This window comes from Pan paniscus, chromosome 19, assembly GCF_029289425.2.
Source record: "Pan paniscus chromosome 19, NHGRI_mPanPan1-v2.0_pri, whole genome shotgun sequence".
Lineage (NCBI taxonomy): Eukaryota > Metazoa > Chordata > Mammalia > Primates > Hominidae > Pan > Pan paniscus.
The window spans coordinates 85,868,895-85,887,481 of NC_073268.2; the positions used below are offsets into that span (position 1 = coordinate 85,868,895).

The 18,587-nt window shown below is 36.7% G+C and overlaps 1 long non-coding RNA gene across 1 annotated transcript in view; it reads left to right on the forward strand.

The window, feature by feature from the left end:
• Positions 1-18,587, forward strand: part of LOC130540940 (uncharacterized) — a 308,776-nt gene that overhangs the window by 252,843 nt on the left and 37,346 nt on the right. The gene's annotated exons all lie outside the window — the stretch shown is intronic.

Below are 18,587 nucleotides of genomic sequence, written 5' to 3' on the forward strand. Positions count from 1 at the left end.
TTCAATGCGCTACCCTACCAGATGGCCAATGCCCTGAGCTTTTACACTTTCTTCTAACTTCCCAACAATTTTCCAGTGGAACATCCCATGGATATGGTTAGGCCCTCATTATCAAAGCTTATTTTTTTTTAGTACCAATTCCATATCATCCAAATAGTATATGTTAATTTTGTTTTTAAAATTTCTCTGAACTGTGTTCAAGTCTTTTATAGCTGGGGTACTCCTAATTAAATTTATATGTTATCAACATGTATATGCCAATAAAACATACAAATTATTACAGCAGATGTGGGGTTTCCAAAGGTCTGGCCAGTCACCATGTTCTTCTACAATGATAAATTACATTCATGGCCTCAATTCTCCTCTCTTTGAATATCTGACTCTAGCCATGTGACTTTGAAGTTTTCCCATTAAAGAAGTGGACTGCGTTTTCCTAAAACTTGACTTTAAGTTTGTCTGTGGAATTGCTTTGACCAAGAGAATATTAGTAAATGTTAAATGACAAAAGATTTAAAATGTTTGCTCACTTATATGTCTTCTATCATGATGAGAAGAACATGACCAGGCTAGCCCAGGAGAAAGATGGAGCACATATGGAGCAGAGCTGCCCCAGCCAAACTGCTCTTGAGACCCCAGCTTAGAGCATCCAAGTCCCAGCTAACACCCAGAAGCATGAGTGACTCCATTTAAGGTCAATAAAACCATCTAGCCGAGTCCAGTGAGATAAGCCAGCCCTTGGTTGATCACAGATGCATGAGCTAAATAAATGCTTATTGTTGTATGCCACTATTTGGGTTTTTGTTTGTTGTGCAGCATTACTGTGGATGTGGTTAATGTATACACCCTCCTATATCTTTCTCTTTGGCAGCTACAGAGGGGGTTCCTCTGAGCACAGTTTAAAAAAATCCATATCTGTAAATTCTCAGTCATAACATTAGTTTTTAAACAGATTTAGTTGTCAAGAAAGACTTTGAAAAGTAGCGGTATCAAAACATCATATTGTACTCCATAAATGTGTATGATTATTGTCAATTAAAACCAAAATAAAACTTTCTTAAAAAATAATGGGAATATAAAACACCCGGCAAAAGCCTCAAAACTAACATTTTGGTTAGATAATTTTTATGTGTTTCTCTAAATTTTCAAGGTAACTTAAAGTTATACATTACTTCTTGTGTCCTTTGTAACAACCCTGCAAGGTAGATCAAGTATTACTACCTCATTAACTGAGCACCTTCCATGTGCTCAGCACGGTTATGAATGCTTTGCATATATTAACATGTTTATTTTCACAGCTATCCTATGGGATAGAACACATTGATTATTTCCTCATTTATGGATGCCAAAACTCATTTGAGCTTTATACCAATTCTATTATTTGAGTAAGTAAAATATTATTATGCTCTTTTACTTTCTTATTATGCTCTTTACTAAGAGCATAATAATATTTTTATTATACTATATTAATAATAATATTTTATTAAGAGCATAATTTTACTTTGTAGGATCTTTACATGTATTATCTTATTTAATTTTCACATTGATCAAAGAACTAGGGATTCTACATAAATAGCCCTATTTTACAGATGAGAAAACAGAGTCAAACATGTTAAATATCTTGCCCAAGTTCACACAGCTGTTACAGCCATGCTGAGAAGTCTATAGCTCAAAGACTGTATACAACTTGGCCCTAGGTCGACCAATTACCATGCCAGGGAGCCAAGGCTAGTGTAGTCTTTCTGTTAGTCAATTTTATCCTCAATGCTCTGCTCAGAGGGAGCATCTACTGTGATCTTACGTAATGCTGGATCTGAGTTGCTTCCTTTGCAACACCAACAAAAATAAATTCCAAAGTCAATTTTTTAGTTCAAAAAGGTGCTATAAAGTCATTATATGAAAAAGATACCTGTAACACACATGTTTATAGCAGTACAATTCGCAATTGCAAAAATGTGGAACCAGCCCAAACGCCCGTCAATCAACAAATGGATAAAGAAACCGTGGTATGTATATATGATGGAATACTACTCAGCCATAAAAAGGAATGAATTAATGGCATTCACAGCAACCTGGATGGGATTGGAGACTATTATTCTAAGTGAAGTAACTAAGGAATGGAAAACCAAATATCATTTGTTATCACTCATAAATGGGGGCTAAGCTATGAGGATGCAAAGGCATACGAATGATACAATGGACTTTGGGGACTGAGGGGAAAGGATGGGAAGGGGGCGAGGGATAAAAGACTACACATTGGGTTCAGTGTATACTGCTTGGCTGATGGATGCACCAAAATCTTACAAATCACCCCTAAAGAACTTACTTATGTAACCAAATACCACCTGTTCCCCAAAAACCTATGGAAATAAAATTTTTTAAAAAAAATACACATGAACACAAAACGTATCATAATAACCATATTAAGTATACAATACAACGGCATTTAGTAGGTTCACAATGTTATGTAACCAACCCCACTGTCTAGTTCCAGACCATTTTCGTAACCACGGGAGGAAACTGTATCTATTAAGCAGGTACCTTCCACGTCCCCCTGCCGCTCAGACCCTGTCACCACAAATCCATTTTCTTTCTCTATAGATCTGCCTCTTCCAAATATTTCATTAAAATGGGTTAATACCAAAAAAAAAGGTGTTATAGCTGACAATCTGTGCTGTGGGCCGGCTCTTTCTGCACCAGGTACTAAAAAACAGGAGGCTTCAAAATCCTATTCCATAGCAGTTTTCCAATTTCACAGTGGATCGAGGTGTCATCTCAGAAGGACATTAACAATACTTAAAAGCAATACTTAATAATGGGTGCATCCCAAATGTTCATTTTAGTTCACTGTGAACCGCATTTTCCTCATAAATGTTCTGTTATTTAATTCCAAAATCAGAACACCAATAGTTTCTTCTATGTAATCCCACATTCAAGCATTATTTTTTTTTCTTGCTTTTAGGACTGGTTATTAAGATTAAACATCCTAAATTTGCTATTTTTCTTTTTTCCTCTTCAAGCCCCCAAATTGTGTCTGTGACGTAAACTAAGAGAATACTGCTGAAATATGACACTCAGGCTTCCTGATACATTGTTGGTTAGACCCGAAGGCCTATGTTAAGATTAACGGTCAGTTAGGAGTTTAAGAAATAATTTAGCTAGTAATCTTGACGCGAAGAAAGGCATGAATTAGGCAGCAAAGGTCTGAATTAAACAGAATGTCACAGAAACTGGAAAATAGAAATGTGGACAGCTTGCCTTAGGAATTATGGATGCAAAATTCATTGGTGCATTCTGATTAGTTAAAGATAATTGAGGGTGATAATTGACTACAGAGAGATCTTTTTAAAAATGTATCAGCAAGTATGCATTTGGGGTGATTAGGTAAGAATCTAGATAATTACCATGCAACTTGTGAAACTCATAATAGCCTTGTAATTATGCGTTAAACAAGATGTTATATGCTTAAAGAAGCAAAGTATTTTATTAGTTAGAACATGGCCTGTACTAAGTAGGTTTTAATACACTAGGGGTCAGACTCTGATGCTTGGGGAAATTACAAAAACATAATAATCCTTGTGAATGAATGAATGAATGAACACATGATCCTGGGTATGCCTAAATAAGAATTTGAATGAGAGCCAATATGGAATATCATGGATGATTCTTATGTAAGGAGGCTGTATCTTTAGCTTTGATTTTAGAAATGAGATAGAAGTGAGAAGTCCAAAGGTTCTCAAGCTTAAGTAGAATCTTTGCAACCTGTTTTCGAAGGCAAATCCAATATGAGAGGAAGACGTTGCCCAAAATGATCTAATGGATTTAGAACATGTGTATAGGGTGACTTGCCCAGGCGGGATGGAATCAAGGATGGATCTAAGAGTTCTTGGTGTAACAGAAGAGCAAAGATTTAGGAGTTGGACCAAGTTTGAGTCCTGGCTCTGTTTCTTACCAGTTGTGTGACCTTAGCAGGTTACTGGACTTCTCTGAGCTTCAGTTTCATGACCCAAAGAGTGTAATAATAATTGCCTGAGTCAGAACAACTGAAATAATGTACATAAAATTGCAAACTGTGAGGGTGACTCTCCAAGTATTAATCCTGTTCTTCATTTGCTTTTTCTCTTATTACTGGGGACTGTGTCTTAATCAGAATTGTATTTCCTTTGAAAATCAACTTCTGTCCTTGATCCTTAATAAAAGGTTCAATAAATGCTCATTTTTGAATGAAGAAGCCAATGAAAACACTAAAAATGAGTTTGAAAGTGATCTCTGTGTGACTCAAGGCATTGGTAAAATTAGCTAGGAACACACTATGCAATTTAGAAAACCTGGTTGACTTTTATAAAATTACTTTTAATTGTGATTTTAAAAATATATAACATAAAATGTACCATTTTAACCATTTTTAAAGGTACAGTCCAGTGGCATTAAATACATTCACATTGTTGTGCAACCATTACCATCATTCATCTCTAGAACCTTTTTTCACCTTGAAAAATTGAAATTCTGTACTCATTAAGCAATAACTTCTCATTTCTGTCTTCACATTCAGACCCTGGAAATCTACTTTTTGTCTCTATGAATTTGTAAGCTATAACTCGTATGAGTGGAAGAATGCAGTATTTGTCCCTTTGTGACCAACTTATTTCACTTAACATATCTTCAAGATTAATATATGTTGTAGCATGTATCAGAATTTCCTTTCTTTTTAAGGCCAAATAATATTCTATGGCATGTGCATACCATATTTTGTTCATTCATCTAACTTTGGGCACTTGAGTTGCTTCCTTCCATCTTCGGTTATTGTGAATAATGCTACTATAAACATAAGCGTGCAAATATTTCTATGAGGGTTTTCTTTCAGTTCTTTTGGGTATGTAACCAAGAGTGGAATTACTGAATCATGTGGTGATTCTATGTTTAGTTTTTTTAAGGAACCATCATACTGTTTTTCCTAATGGTAGCACCATTTTGCATTCCCACCCACAGTTTGCAAGGCTTCCAATTTCTCTATATCCTTACCAACAATCGTTATTGTCTGTTTTTGCTTTTATGTATTTATTTTTTTATTTTTATTATAGCCATCCTAATGGGTGGGCAATGATATCTCATTGTAATTTTGGTTTGAATTTCCCTAATAATTAGTAATGTTGAGCATCTTTGGATGTGGATATTGGCCATTTGCATATGTCTTTCAGGTTCACTTTTCAAACTTCAGCAATAGAAATTGCACCGTTTTTTTCTCTTTTCCACACCTCTTCCTTTATCCCCCAGAGAAAGCAGAATTCACCTGCTTTCAAGGTTACTCCTAATATGTGGAATGTACTACCCAGAACTACCAAAGAGTCTCTGTCCTTGTTATGCTGTGCCAACATGTGAAAGCTCATGCAGTTGGCTGCCAAGATGTTGGTACAAATACACAGTCAACTACAACTCCAAATCTACATGGCTCTACCAAGCTATGTTGTACCATGAGCAGCTCCTTCAAAGGATTCTGATTCTATAACTCCCTCAAACTAATATCCGTATGCAGACTTTCACATTTGCTTTTTATCTTTGTAGTTAAAACTCAATATTTTGGCCTAAGGTGATCCCTTTTTAGTGAAGCCCAGAAAAACATTTAATGAAGGATAGCACTCCCTTAGGTATGTGAATTTTTTTCCTCATGAGGACAATGTACAACTTAAAAAAAAAACACTAAAAAAAATGCACTCAAAATGTAGCATATGAGAGATTTAAGCTCGATATGAGAAATGTCTTTCATCCAGCAAATGTTAAATACTAAAACAAGTTTTGGAGAATTGTTATAGACCATTTGCCTCAAAAAAGAGTAAGTCTCTTTAAAATTTATTAAATGTGGAATTTCTATTGCCCTTTAAACAATGGTCTGTAATAATTCTGACCCATGTTTGAGAATGTGTCCCTAATGTACAAAATAGACCCCTGCTAGACATTTGCTAACATGGAAAAGGGCATATAATTTTGTAAACAAAAATCCCATAACTCAAATTTAAATATGGCAATTATTTTAAATCTGGCTAAAAATAATTAAACTATGATACAAAATAATTTATAGTTTAGAAGTATTATGTTTTAGAAGTATTACGTCTGTAAAAATAAGCTCAGGAAAGAATCTGGTACTACTTTGTACACTTTTGACTCCAATTTCTCTGCTGTGAATCTATTTTGAGTGTCACGTTGTCTTCGTGAGCTTACTTTATGATCTTTTATTCCCAAGATTTTATTCAAAGCATCCTCTTCCTCAGTGTTTTCTTACGTGGCATTCCCATAAACTTTTTCTTTTAAATTAAGTAGTCATCTATCATTGAGAATATATATTCTCAATTGCATCTTGCCTTTATTGATTCAAAAAAGCATGTATCATTATTGGAATTTAACCTATCAAGTACGTTCAGCAAAGACATGCTAAAGTGGTTTAGTTCCTTTGATGTATAGCAAATCACTTTTATAGTAATCTAACAGTTGGTTCTTCAAATGTTTAGCTAAATTTCTCTGTGTGTGCCAAAATAACCTTTTGACAGAAAAAAAAAGAGAAGCTTTCTATGTATTATCTTAGCTGTTTTTAACACTGTTGGGAACAACACAGTTGTTCCCATGGAATATGGCTGTTTTGTCATTTGCTAGTAAATGGGGCCTCTAAACATTCATTATCAAGTTCAGTGAGATTTTGTACAATTTACTGTGCATTGTATGACTTTAGAAATGGTGAGAAAATTGTAGGTTTGTTTTCTTGTTCCAGATGCTTTTCACTCTGTCATGTGTGTGTGTGTGTGTGTATACACAGATGTAGTCATGTATTGCGTAATGACGTCTTGGTCGAAAATAGACCACATATGTAACAGTGGTTTTCTAAGATTATAATGGAGCTACCCTATACAGGTGTACCAGATTTCTTTCTTTCTTTCTTTCTTTTTTTTTTTTTTTGAGACAGAGTCTCACTCTGTCGCCTGGGCTGGAGTGCAGTGGCACCATCTCAGCTCACTGCAACCTCTGCTTCATGGGTTCAAGCGATTCTCCTGCCTCAGCCTCCTGAATAGCTGGGACCACAGGCGCCCGCCACTACACCCAGCTAATTTTTTGTAGTTTTAGTAGAGATGGGGTTTCACCATGTTGGCCAGGCTGGTCTCCAACTCCTGACCTCGTGATCTGCCCGCCTCAGCCTCCCAAAGTGCTGGGATTACAGGTGTGAGCCACCACGCCCGGCCAGGTTTCTTTTATATTGTATTTTTACTGTACCTTTTCTATGTTTAGACATAGAATGTCTTCTAGACATTCTAGAAATAGAATGGAATGTCATTCTAGAAATGTCAGAATTCTAGATAGAATGTTTAGACACATAAATACTTACCATTGTGTTTTCATTGTTGATGCTATTCACTAAAGTAACAGGCCTAAGAAGTTTGTAGCCTAGGAGTAATAGGCCTTACTATATAGCATAGGTGTGTAGTAGACTATACAGTCTAGGTTCGTGTAAGCATACTCTATGATATTTGCATGAACGGTAAAGTCAGCTAGCAATGCATATCTCAGAACATATCCCCATCGCTAAGTGACTTATGACTGTATATATGTATCGGTACACACATACATACATACATGCATATTCAGATACATGCTATTATTTAGCTATGTCACATGCCTACATAACCATAGTGAGAGGTTTATTGTTAATGATAGTAGATGGGAACCCATGTTACAACTAGTCTTGATAATTTTAGATGATCTAAACCATTAGATCATCAGTGCTTTTGCCCTTCTTAGAATAATGATAAAAGCTATTTTTTTAAAGCATTAACTATACACTATGGGCTTTGCTCATTTAATTTGCCCAACAAACCATTGCTGTAAGGATGAGAACTTCATATTACATTCTTATGTGACAAGGGGAAACTGGTACACAGTGAAATTACGTAACTTGCCCAAAGTCACTTTAATATATTGCAGTGTCAGGAATGCGAGCCCAGGCAGTTTGGCTTCAGAATTGCATTCTTATCCCATGCTGTCCTGTTTTGGCTCTGATTTTTGTTGTTGTTGTTTTTCTTTTCTTGTGTTTGCATTAGCAATGCGTTTTCAAACCATAGTTTCTTTGCAAGGATTGTATGAGCTACTAGTCCATTTTGTGAAGATTAGTTTAGTTAAAACTAGATAAGAGAATTCATAACTAGAAGAAAGTAAATTGTGATAAATTGCAATAAGATAAAAGAAAACATGAGGATAAGGTTGCCACGGTCAGCCTTCTTCCAGTTCTGCAGAACACTTCCCCTTTCTGTAGGAAACCTCACTTTTTCTAGCTGAGCACAGCCCTTTCTGATTCAAGAAATCACTGTGTATGCCTGTCTACACTAATGCTAAGACTAGTAAAATGTAGTTTCCTTATTTTTAGGTTAAAAATAAATACAAATAGAAGTTCTAATATGTTCTTTCTATACCCACAATGAATTGTCTTGGAAATCTGGAGTATAAGTAGCCCACTTGGGAGACCACTGCAATACTGTAAGATGAAAATTTAATTGAGACTAGAGAACAGATAATCATTTAGCCCTGGGCTGAATTTTTAGGGAAGAGACAAAATAAAAAAGAATAAAAGAGGTCAACTAAGATTAACATTTTAAAATCTCCAGTTGCCATAGAAACAGAAAATGCAGGCAAGCAGTTTAGCTACCCAAGACTTTTGAAGGATAAAGTGTCACTAAATGTCAAAAACTATTATCAGGCTTAACTGGAATTGGCTTTTGAGCCTCAGCCTGTGGTTATACAACACTCATCCTTCAAATACCCTTTCTGCAAGTGGTGGCTGACATTTGAACCTGTGAGAAATTCAGCCTCCTCTGTCCTGGAAAAACTCAAAGGCTCAGTAACTTTTTGAAGGAGCCACTCTTTGCTGGTAGTGAAAGACTTATGCATAGAATGACTTAAGGCCAAATTGTTTATTTAAAAGCTCACTGTTAACCTCTACATTTTTCCACTAGTGAGCCCCGTCTGCTTTTTGGATATGGAAATAGCAGATAATTTTATTGACCCAAACATTCACTCTCATCTTATATTAACAGCTGAGAGAGTTGAGGAGCGTTCAGAGACTTACAGTGTCTTGGTGTAATGAATGTCTTATGTTACTGGGTCTGAGCCAATATACCCACTACCTTATAATTTTTTTCTCTGATTACTTTGCTTCAGGCCCTTTGTATGCTACTAACAACTACTAGATTTCACTGTCTGCTCCAATGTGATGTTTCAAAAATTCCTGGAGGACACTCTGGCTTACTCTTTCAAGTAAATCTCTCCTTTCATAATTTATAACTGTCTGTAGAACTTCTGGTCTTACTGATGACCCACTGCACTGCTGTCTTACCAGGGAATCGGGTGCTAACAACCGTCTAGAGACTAGTTGGAGAGAAGTTCAATGATGTTTGGACACCCTCTTAGGGTAGCCCTTGGTAAGTCCAGGTGACTTTCCCACTCCATTCCATTGCAACTTTCATTCCTAATTAACTCCATTTGGAATTGTGAAACCTCTTTTTTCTTATTCTTCTTTTTCTTCTTCTCTGTTATTCATGGACATCTGCTGCATAATCAGCTGATAGAACTGAGCCCTGTGAGGTGTTTGTTTTTATTTTGTTTTTTTATTTTATTTTGTTTTGTATTTTTTTCATAGTCAAGTACTGGACTATCAGTATCAGGAGAGTCATGGAAATGTAATAGGGATTGGGAGAAAGCCTAAAATCACAAGGTAATAAGATTAATTTCAATTATTTACATATAAATCATCAGCTTTGATCCTCTGTAAGAATAGTCCATAAACTCTGGAGCAAATGAATGATACACTACATTTTAAAGAGAGTTTGGTTTATACACATATTTTATGGACCACGTCTAATATTTAACTAGGTGAGAGCCTGAATATTGTACATTACCTGTGTCAACAAATAACTGCAAAGAGTCTGCAATGAATATCTTAATTGGGTAAAGACTCAAGTGCCTGGAGCATAACCAACACCATGCTAAAAGAAGCAAAGTCTCAGGCTGGGTGCGGTGGCTCACACCTGTAATCCCAGCACTTTGGGAGGCCAAGACAGGCGGATCATGAGATCAGAAGATCGAGACCATCCTGGCTAAAACAGTGAAACCCCGTCTCTACTAAAAACACAAAAAATTAGCCGGGTGTGGTGGCACGCACCTGTAGTCCCAGCTACTTGGGAGGCTGAGGCAGGAGAATCCCTTGAACCTAGGAGGCAGAGGTTGCAGTGAGCCAAGATCACACCACTGCACTCCAGCCTGGGTGACAAAGCAAGACTCCATCTCAAAAAAAAAAAAAAAAAGAAGTCTCTGCTATTGAAAATTGAAAGATAATAATGTTCTTTGAATTATTCAAATGCATCCTTACCAGTGAATTCAAAGCATTTCTATGTTGGGACCAATGTTGTTAACAATAATAATAATAATAATAATAATAGCACAATGACTATTAGTAATCACATAAACTGATCATTAAACAATTTAAATGCATTCTTATTTAACTCTCCTGACAATCTTATGAAGTTGATGCCATTACGTCCCCATTTTAAAGATGAGAAGAGGAATTAGATCATTCACTGCAAGGTAGCACAGCTGGAAACCATCAGAGGAGTTTTAAACTAAGGCCACTGGCTCCAAAGCCTAAGATCTTTGCTACTCTGCTCTACTGCCTCTTATTCTCAACTGGCTTCTGATGGGAAACCAGAAAGGCATAGTTGCCCTCTGCTAATGGGAAAACTGAGCTTAAAGGGGCAAATACTAATTCGTTCCAAATCACCACAATTTGTGGAAAGCCTGGGTTAATATGCAATTAGAAAAAGCCAGTGTCTAAAGGACAAGAATTTTCTGTATGGTTCTTACAACCTAAAAATGGTAACTAATATCTTTTTAGGACTAATTATGTGTCAGGCACTATATATTAAGTGCCTTAACCTCAAACTCTCTTAATATTCTCAACAACCTAATGAAGTAGGTCCTATTATTAAACTCATTCCACAGACAAGAAAACTGAGGCACAGGGAGAGGAAGTAACTTGCCCAAGATCACACTGCTAGCAAGTAAGGGGACTTTGTTCCAGAGTCTGTGTGCCACTGTACCCAACTCTCTTACCTTTCCACTTGTACCTTAATCACAGAGTACCAAACCTCCTGGTGAAACTTCAGGGCTTCAAAGTCCCTTATCTTCGAATGATACAGACCAAATAAATAATGCATGAGATCAGCTAATAAGAGATCATGGAAATACTGAGTAGCAGACAAAATTGAAGACAAAATTAGTAATTTTATCATGAGAATATGACCTAATCTGGAGCTACATATGGTTCAGATTGAATTCCAAATTCATGGAAATTTGACAAATTTTTCTTTTCTTTTTCTTCCTTTTTTTTCTTTCATTGTGCAGTCTATGTTGGCAAGACAAATATTACTCACTTTGTGTGTATCTGTTTGATACTATTCCCTCTCTTTTGTTCTTTCATGCCAAATTTATAATAGAACACTGCAGGTACTCAGGCAATTTTTGAAATAATTTCAAGTAGAATTCTGAAGTGAGCATGGAAAAGACCACTGTATGTACATCCTGATGAACAGGGAAGAGACCACCATATGTTCATCCTGATGCAAAAAAAAAATTTACTATTTTAACAACATTGGATCATCTAAGCTGGAAACACTGGGTGGCTGAGACTATGCAATAGACTTGGCTGATGTAACAATAACAAGCCAGGTCACAACAGCTCCATGCTTTCCAACCTTCTGGGATGACTCATTTTGTCCATATGGTTATCTAACTGACCCAGCACCATTTAATGAAATGGCTACCTTTCCCCCTCTTCACTGCAGTGCTGCCTTGTCATAAATCAGGAAGCATACATGAGTTGGTCTATATCAATGCCATTCTGTATCATTAGTCATTTTGTCTATTTGTCTGCCAATATGACATTGTCTTAATTACTGTGGTTTTATAATAGGCCTTTTGAGTGTTTATTTTCTTTACTTTTATAGCTTTGTTCAAATGGCCAAGATCTCTGTTTCAACATTGAACATAAATAGTAATAGTCTTTGCCTCATTTTTGTTGTTGGAGAAAATTTTCCATATTTTACCATTAAATATGAGGGGTTTTCTTTTTGTAGATGTGCTTATCAGTTTAAACAAGCTTTCTGCTATTCATGATTTTATAAGTTTTTAAAACCATAAACAGGTGTTAAATTTTGTCACATTTTTTCTGCATTCATTAAGATGATTGCATGATTTTCTACTGTGTTGTAAATTACATTAAGTTTTTGTAAGTAAATTACTTTAAGTTTTGAATATTACTGTTAAGTAAATTACATTAAGTTTTGAATATTAATACACTCTTGGCTACATGAAATAAGTCTTGTTTAAATGGTGTATTACTCATTTTACATATTACCGAATTCACTTTTCCAATTTAAAGAAAAAATTTTGCCTCTAAGTTTATGAGTAAGATTAGTCTGTAGTATTTCTTTTTAAAATTTTCTTTTCAGGGTATGGAATCAAGTTTTGTCCCAAGCTCTCAGAAAGGAGTTAGGAAGTACTTCCTTTATTCCCCTTAGTTTCTAAAAAAAGTTTGTATAAGATTGGTCTATTTTATTCATAAATGTTTGTATGAATTCACTAGTGAATCATTCCAGATCTGGGTCATTCTCATAGGAAGGTCTTATAATTACATATTTAATTCAGATTTTAAAATTTCTTCCTTTGTCAGGTTTCATAGGTTGTGATTTTTTTTTAATTTTTAAATTTTACTTTACTGGAAATTTCACTGGCATAAAGTCGTTCACAATTATCCTGTTATTATTTTTAAAAGATCTGTTGCATCTGTAGTGATGTCCCTTTTCACATTCCTGATATTGGTAGCTCATGTTTTGTATTTTCCATGTGATCTTTATGGTTTTAACCTACTTTTGCCTAGGAGTGTGTCTCTGTGTGTGTGTGTGTGTGTGTGTGTGCGCGTGTGTGTGTCAGAGATAGAGAGAGACAGAGAGACAGAGACAGAAAGAGGGAGAGAGTAAAAGAACAGTATCCTGCTTTGGGTTTACTGAATTTATAAGTCTGCAATTTATTCCTTTTCATCAGTCCAAAAATATTTGCATTATTTCTTTGAATACTTCACTGGTCCATTTCTACCCTTTCCTGGAAATCCAAATACAATATGTTACAATTGAATGTCTCCCATATGAATTTTCTTCTCTTTTGTTGTTGTTGTTTCTATGCTTTACCCCCTCCATTCTTCAGCTTGAATGTTTTTCTATTGGTTTGTCTTTGAGTTCACTAATCTTTTTTGTTTTGCATTGCCTAGATGGTTCTAATGGATTCCTTGTTTCAGATAATTGCATTTTTCATTTCTAGGAGGTATATTTGATGCTTATAGCTTCAAGTTGTTTGTTACATTATGCATCTTTTCATTCATTTCTGTATTTTAACCATCCTTTCCTCTGTTTTACCATAGCTATAATTGTTATTTTAATATTTTTATTTACAAATTTCACTATCTGGATAAACTGAGGTTCTACTTCTCTTGCTTAATTTTTCTTTTGACTATGAGGTAAATTATCTTGTTTCTTGGTTTTTTAAATTTAAATTTTATGACAGATTTTAAAAATCTATAAATAATGACTATAATGTCATTTTTCCCCAAGGGGAATTGTTCTTTCTTTTCTTGGGAAGATAATATGAGGGGAAGGTTTTTTTATTTCATTTCATTTATTTTATTTTATTTGAGACAGGGCCTCACTCTTTCACCCAGGCTGGAGTGCAGTGGTGTGACCTTGGCTCACTGCAACCTCCGCCTCCCAGGCTCAAGCGATCCTCCCACCTCAGCCTCCTGAGTAGCTGGGACTACAGGCATGCACTACCATGCCTGGCTAGTTTTTTGTATTTTTAGTGGAGACAGGGTCTTGCCATGCTGCCCAAGCTGGTGTCAATCTCCCGAGCTCAAGCAATCTGCCTGTTTCGGCCTCCCAAAGTGCCAGGATTACAGGCATAAGCCACAGTGGCTGGCCAGGTCATTTAAATCTAATCAGTAATTGAGCTTGGTCAGAGCTGGATTGTAGTTTTAGATAGATTCAGCCCACCTCTGCTATATCACTGATCTTCTGATTGTGATCTTGGTAGATGTGTGTCTCCTCAGACCTTAAACCCTTCAATTCAATTTTTCTGAGTTTGAGCTTAACTATTTAGCCTCCAGCCCCATGTAGCTTCAATATCTGACAAACATCTTGAGGAAGAGATGAGCCATGGTTTAAAACAGGACCTTTTATCCTAAGTACCAAGAAATTGGGCAAAATTTTACTCTCCCTTTCAGCCCCATCCTTTTTGACTGTGGCTTTACCAGGGTTTTGATGAAAAGTCTAATGAGTTTCTACTTCTTCAGTAATATAATGTGTATCTTTTGGATCCTTTAAATTAAGCCCTTTAACCTTCCACCCAAACAGGTTCATAACCTTGCAAATCTGTTGTATTTATAGAAGGATTTTGTCACCTAAGCACCCTGAACAGATAAACACCCCACTTCCTATACTGCCTCAGCACTCAGCAAATGTCCTTTGGGGTCATGTGTCTGCGCTCCTTCAGATCTCTATCTACCATTCAGAAGTTTTCAGAAGCATTATTCGTCTTGGTTTTCTGCAGTGGAATTCCTCCACCTGTGCCAAGCCTGAGCCTCAGCTTTTGCCCAAACTTGCAAATGCCCTCACAGAAGAAACAACTATTGATTGCCAGCCCTCTTAGGAAGGGCTCTTCTCTGTTTGGAATTTTAATGCATCTAGTTCTCATTGCTTCCATAGTTTTCTGATGACTTTAACAATATAATTTTCTAATTTATCCTTTTTTCTCCCTAGTTGTTTTAGTAGGAGCAAAGATTTGCCAAACATACTATATCCTACTTGAAAGGCAAACTTTGTGAAAATTATTATTTAGAACAGTTTTGTTTCTAATTAATTATTAATAATGCATATACATTTTTAGGCTTATTGTGATATTGAGAAAAACTCCATCATGTTTTCTTTCACATATTGAACTCTATTATTTGGAAGGACTTTATATTGCCTATTATCTGGCTCTATTCCTGTTAAACCTCTGCTCTCATTCTTCGTGTGATGACATTGTGTAGTCAATAGAGATGACTGTAGAAATTTTCCTGGAACCTGTTCTTATGTAGGGATGTCTAGCAATAATTTAGGCATACATGGACATGACTGAATTATCTACATAGCCCCCCCACCCATAGCTCAGATTTTTTGTATTTTGATTTTAACTTCTTATTTGAATTACCAAAATGTCTATGGCCACTTAACAACTGATATGAAGAGAAATCAGAGTGGATAGACACAGTGGCCTAAACTGTTTATAGTCACAATATATTAATTTTATAAAATTTATGAAAACACATGACCATGTGACCATATTACTAGGGACGTTGACTACAGAAAAGACCCAGACAAATAAGAGGCCCTGAAATGCAAACTTCTTTTGCTTCACAGAAAATTCACCATCATTAATAACATATGCACACACAACTACCACCAACACAATAAATAAACAAGCACAACCAAACCAAAACCAATCATAGAACCAAGTTGGCTGATCCTGACAAGTCGGTTTCAGCTAAGCTAACTTGCTCCCAAGTTTGATAAAACTTCCAAGAAGGATAAAACTTAAGAGATATTATATTTGCTTAAATATTCAAGGAAAATGGACACTTTTAGAACAAGAAAGACATTATTTCTGGAACCATAAAGCCTAGGTTTAAATCCCAGCAACACAATATACTAGCTTCATGACTCTGGGCAAGTTTGTCAGTCTCCCTATGCCTTAGTGTCCTCATCTATAAAATGGAGACGTGTGTATATACATATGTGTGTGTATGTGTGTGTGTATCCATTTATATATATAACATTGTATTAGGATTCTCTAGAGGGACAGAATTAATAGAAGATATATATATATATATGGACTAAACTCTGATTTTTTAAATCTTGCCCAAATTCCTTTCTAAGAGGTCTGGGGAGTCAGGCCCTACAAACCATAAATTCTCATCAGATGGGTTTTATTTAACCCTATATATCATGACTTATTTTCCAACCTGACTCTGGTGTAACATTATCAGACAAGGAAGAAAATCAAAATATCTTACCCCAAAACATGTTTCTTTGCCCTATTTTGCCCCTGCAAAGCTGTTCTTTGTGGGAGAAAATCTGCATTTGTTAAGAATCTCTATTAATATAGCTAGATCTTTTTCTCCCAGGTTCTTCCAATCCTAAAAAGATTAAGAACTTAACAGGAAACATTTGTCATCTATTGTCTCTAAGGGCAGCCACTATAAGACTTCAAAAAAACTCTGGGCCAGGCACGGTGGCTCACGCCTGTAATCCTAGCACTTTGGGAGGCCGAAGGGGGGCGGATCATGAGGTCAGGAGATCGAGACCAACCTGGCTAACACGAGGAAACCCCATCTCTACTAAAAATACAAAAAATTTAGCCAGGCATGGTGGTGGGCGCCTGTAGTCCCAGCTACTCGGGAGGCTGAGGTAGGAGAATGGCGTGAACCTGGGAGGCGGAGCTTGCAGTGAGCCGAGATTGCGCCACTGCACTCCAGCCTGGGCAACAGAGCTAGACTCTGTTTCAAAAAAAAAAAGAAGACTCTGGCCTCCACAATCTTTATCTTAACCTGAACATTCCCTTTCTATTAATCCCGGTCTTTAGACAAACTCAACCGATTGTCAACCAGAAAATGTTTAAATTCACCTACAGCCTGGAACACCACCCACTCCACCCCCACCACGCCCCCTGCCCACTCCCCACTTTGAGTTGTCCCGCCTTTCTGGACCAAACCAATGTATTTCTTAAATGTATTTGATTGATGTCTCAAGCCGCTCTAAAATGTATAAAACCAAGCTGCGCCTGGACCACCTTGGGCACATGTTCTCAGGACCTCCTGAGGGCTGTGTCATGGGCCATGGTCACTCACATTTGGCTCAGAATAAATCTCTTCAAATATTTTGCAGAGTTCCACTCTTTTTGTAAACATATGAAAGGGAGTTTATTAAGGAGAATCGACTCACATGGTCACAAGGTAAAATCCCACAATAGGCTGTCTGCAAGTTGAGCGAGAAAGCCAGTAGTGTATCAGTCTGAGTCCCAAAACCTCAGAAGTAGGGAAGCCGACAGTGCAGCCTTCATTGTGTGGCCAATGGCCCGAGAGCCCCTGACAAACCACTGGTGTAAGTCCAGGAGTCCAAAAGCTGAAGAACTCAGAGTCTGATGTTTGAGGACAAGAAGCATCCAGCACAGCAGAAAGATGAAGGCCGGAAGACTGGGCAAATCTGCTCTTCCATCTTCTCCTGCCTGCTTTATCCTAGCGGCACTGGCAGCTGATTAGATGGTGCCCCCCCAGATTGGAAGTGGGTCTGCCTCTCCCAGTCCACGGACTCAAATGTTAATCTCCTTTGGCAATGTCCTCACAGACACACCCAGGAATAATACTGTGCATCCTTCAATCCAATCAAGTTGACACTCAATATTAACCATCAAAAACATGTTATATGTTATATATTAATATGTTATATATAATATATAGGTATATATTACGTATTTATATATTGGTGTAAATCATATAGTGATATATAGGTAAATATTATATATTGATTTATATATCTATTTTATCCATCTATCATCAACACACCAAAGTATTATCTAATATTTATAATTATTATTATCTGGACTTATTCTTGAGTGAAACAAAATGATCATTTTTCTTTCTACTGTAGTAGCATTGCTTACATGTTTAACAGGTAATTCATAAAGTCAAAAATGTGGTTTTAGATAAAAGGCATGACACTAACCTTTTATATATTGTGACATGCATGGTAGTGTACATGAAAAGGAAGTAAGTTGAGATGAGACCTATCTTTAAAGATCCAAATCAATCTCTTAGAGAAAGCGACCTGCTAGACAATTCTGCAGGCAGCCTCTAGGCTCTGGGTTTCTGTTCTTCAAGTGAACACAATATATCTGTCACTAAAAGTTAATCCTTTAAGAGTGAGTAAAATGGCCGGGTGCAGTGGCTCACGCCTGTAATCCTAGCACTTTGGGAGGCCAAGGTGGATGGATTGCCTGAGCTCAGGAGTGCGAAACCAGCCTGGGCAGCACAGTGAAACCCCACCTCTACTAAAATACAAAAGAAATCAGCCAGGCGTGGAGGCATGCGTCTGTAGTCCCAGCCACTCGGGAGGCTGAGGCAGGAGAATCACTTGAGCCTGGGAGGCAGAGGTTGCAGTGAGCCAAGATCACACCACTGTACTCCAGCCTGGGCGACAGAGTGAGACTCTGTCTCTCCAAAACGAAAGAAAAAAAAAAAAAGGTGAGTAAAATGATGATCCCATTTAAGGAAAATGTTATTTCAAAGACGTAAAAAGATGGCAAAAACTGAAAGCTTGGCTTGATGGCTTGCTTGGAGCTAGTTTATGACAACATTGGAAAGGAATTCTATAACAAATATTAAATATTATTGCTTAGTTTATAAATGTTTTCTTTTT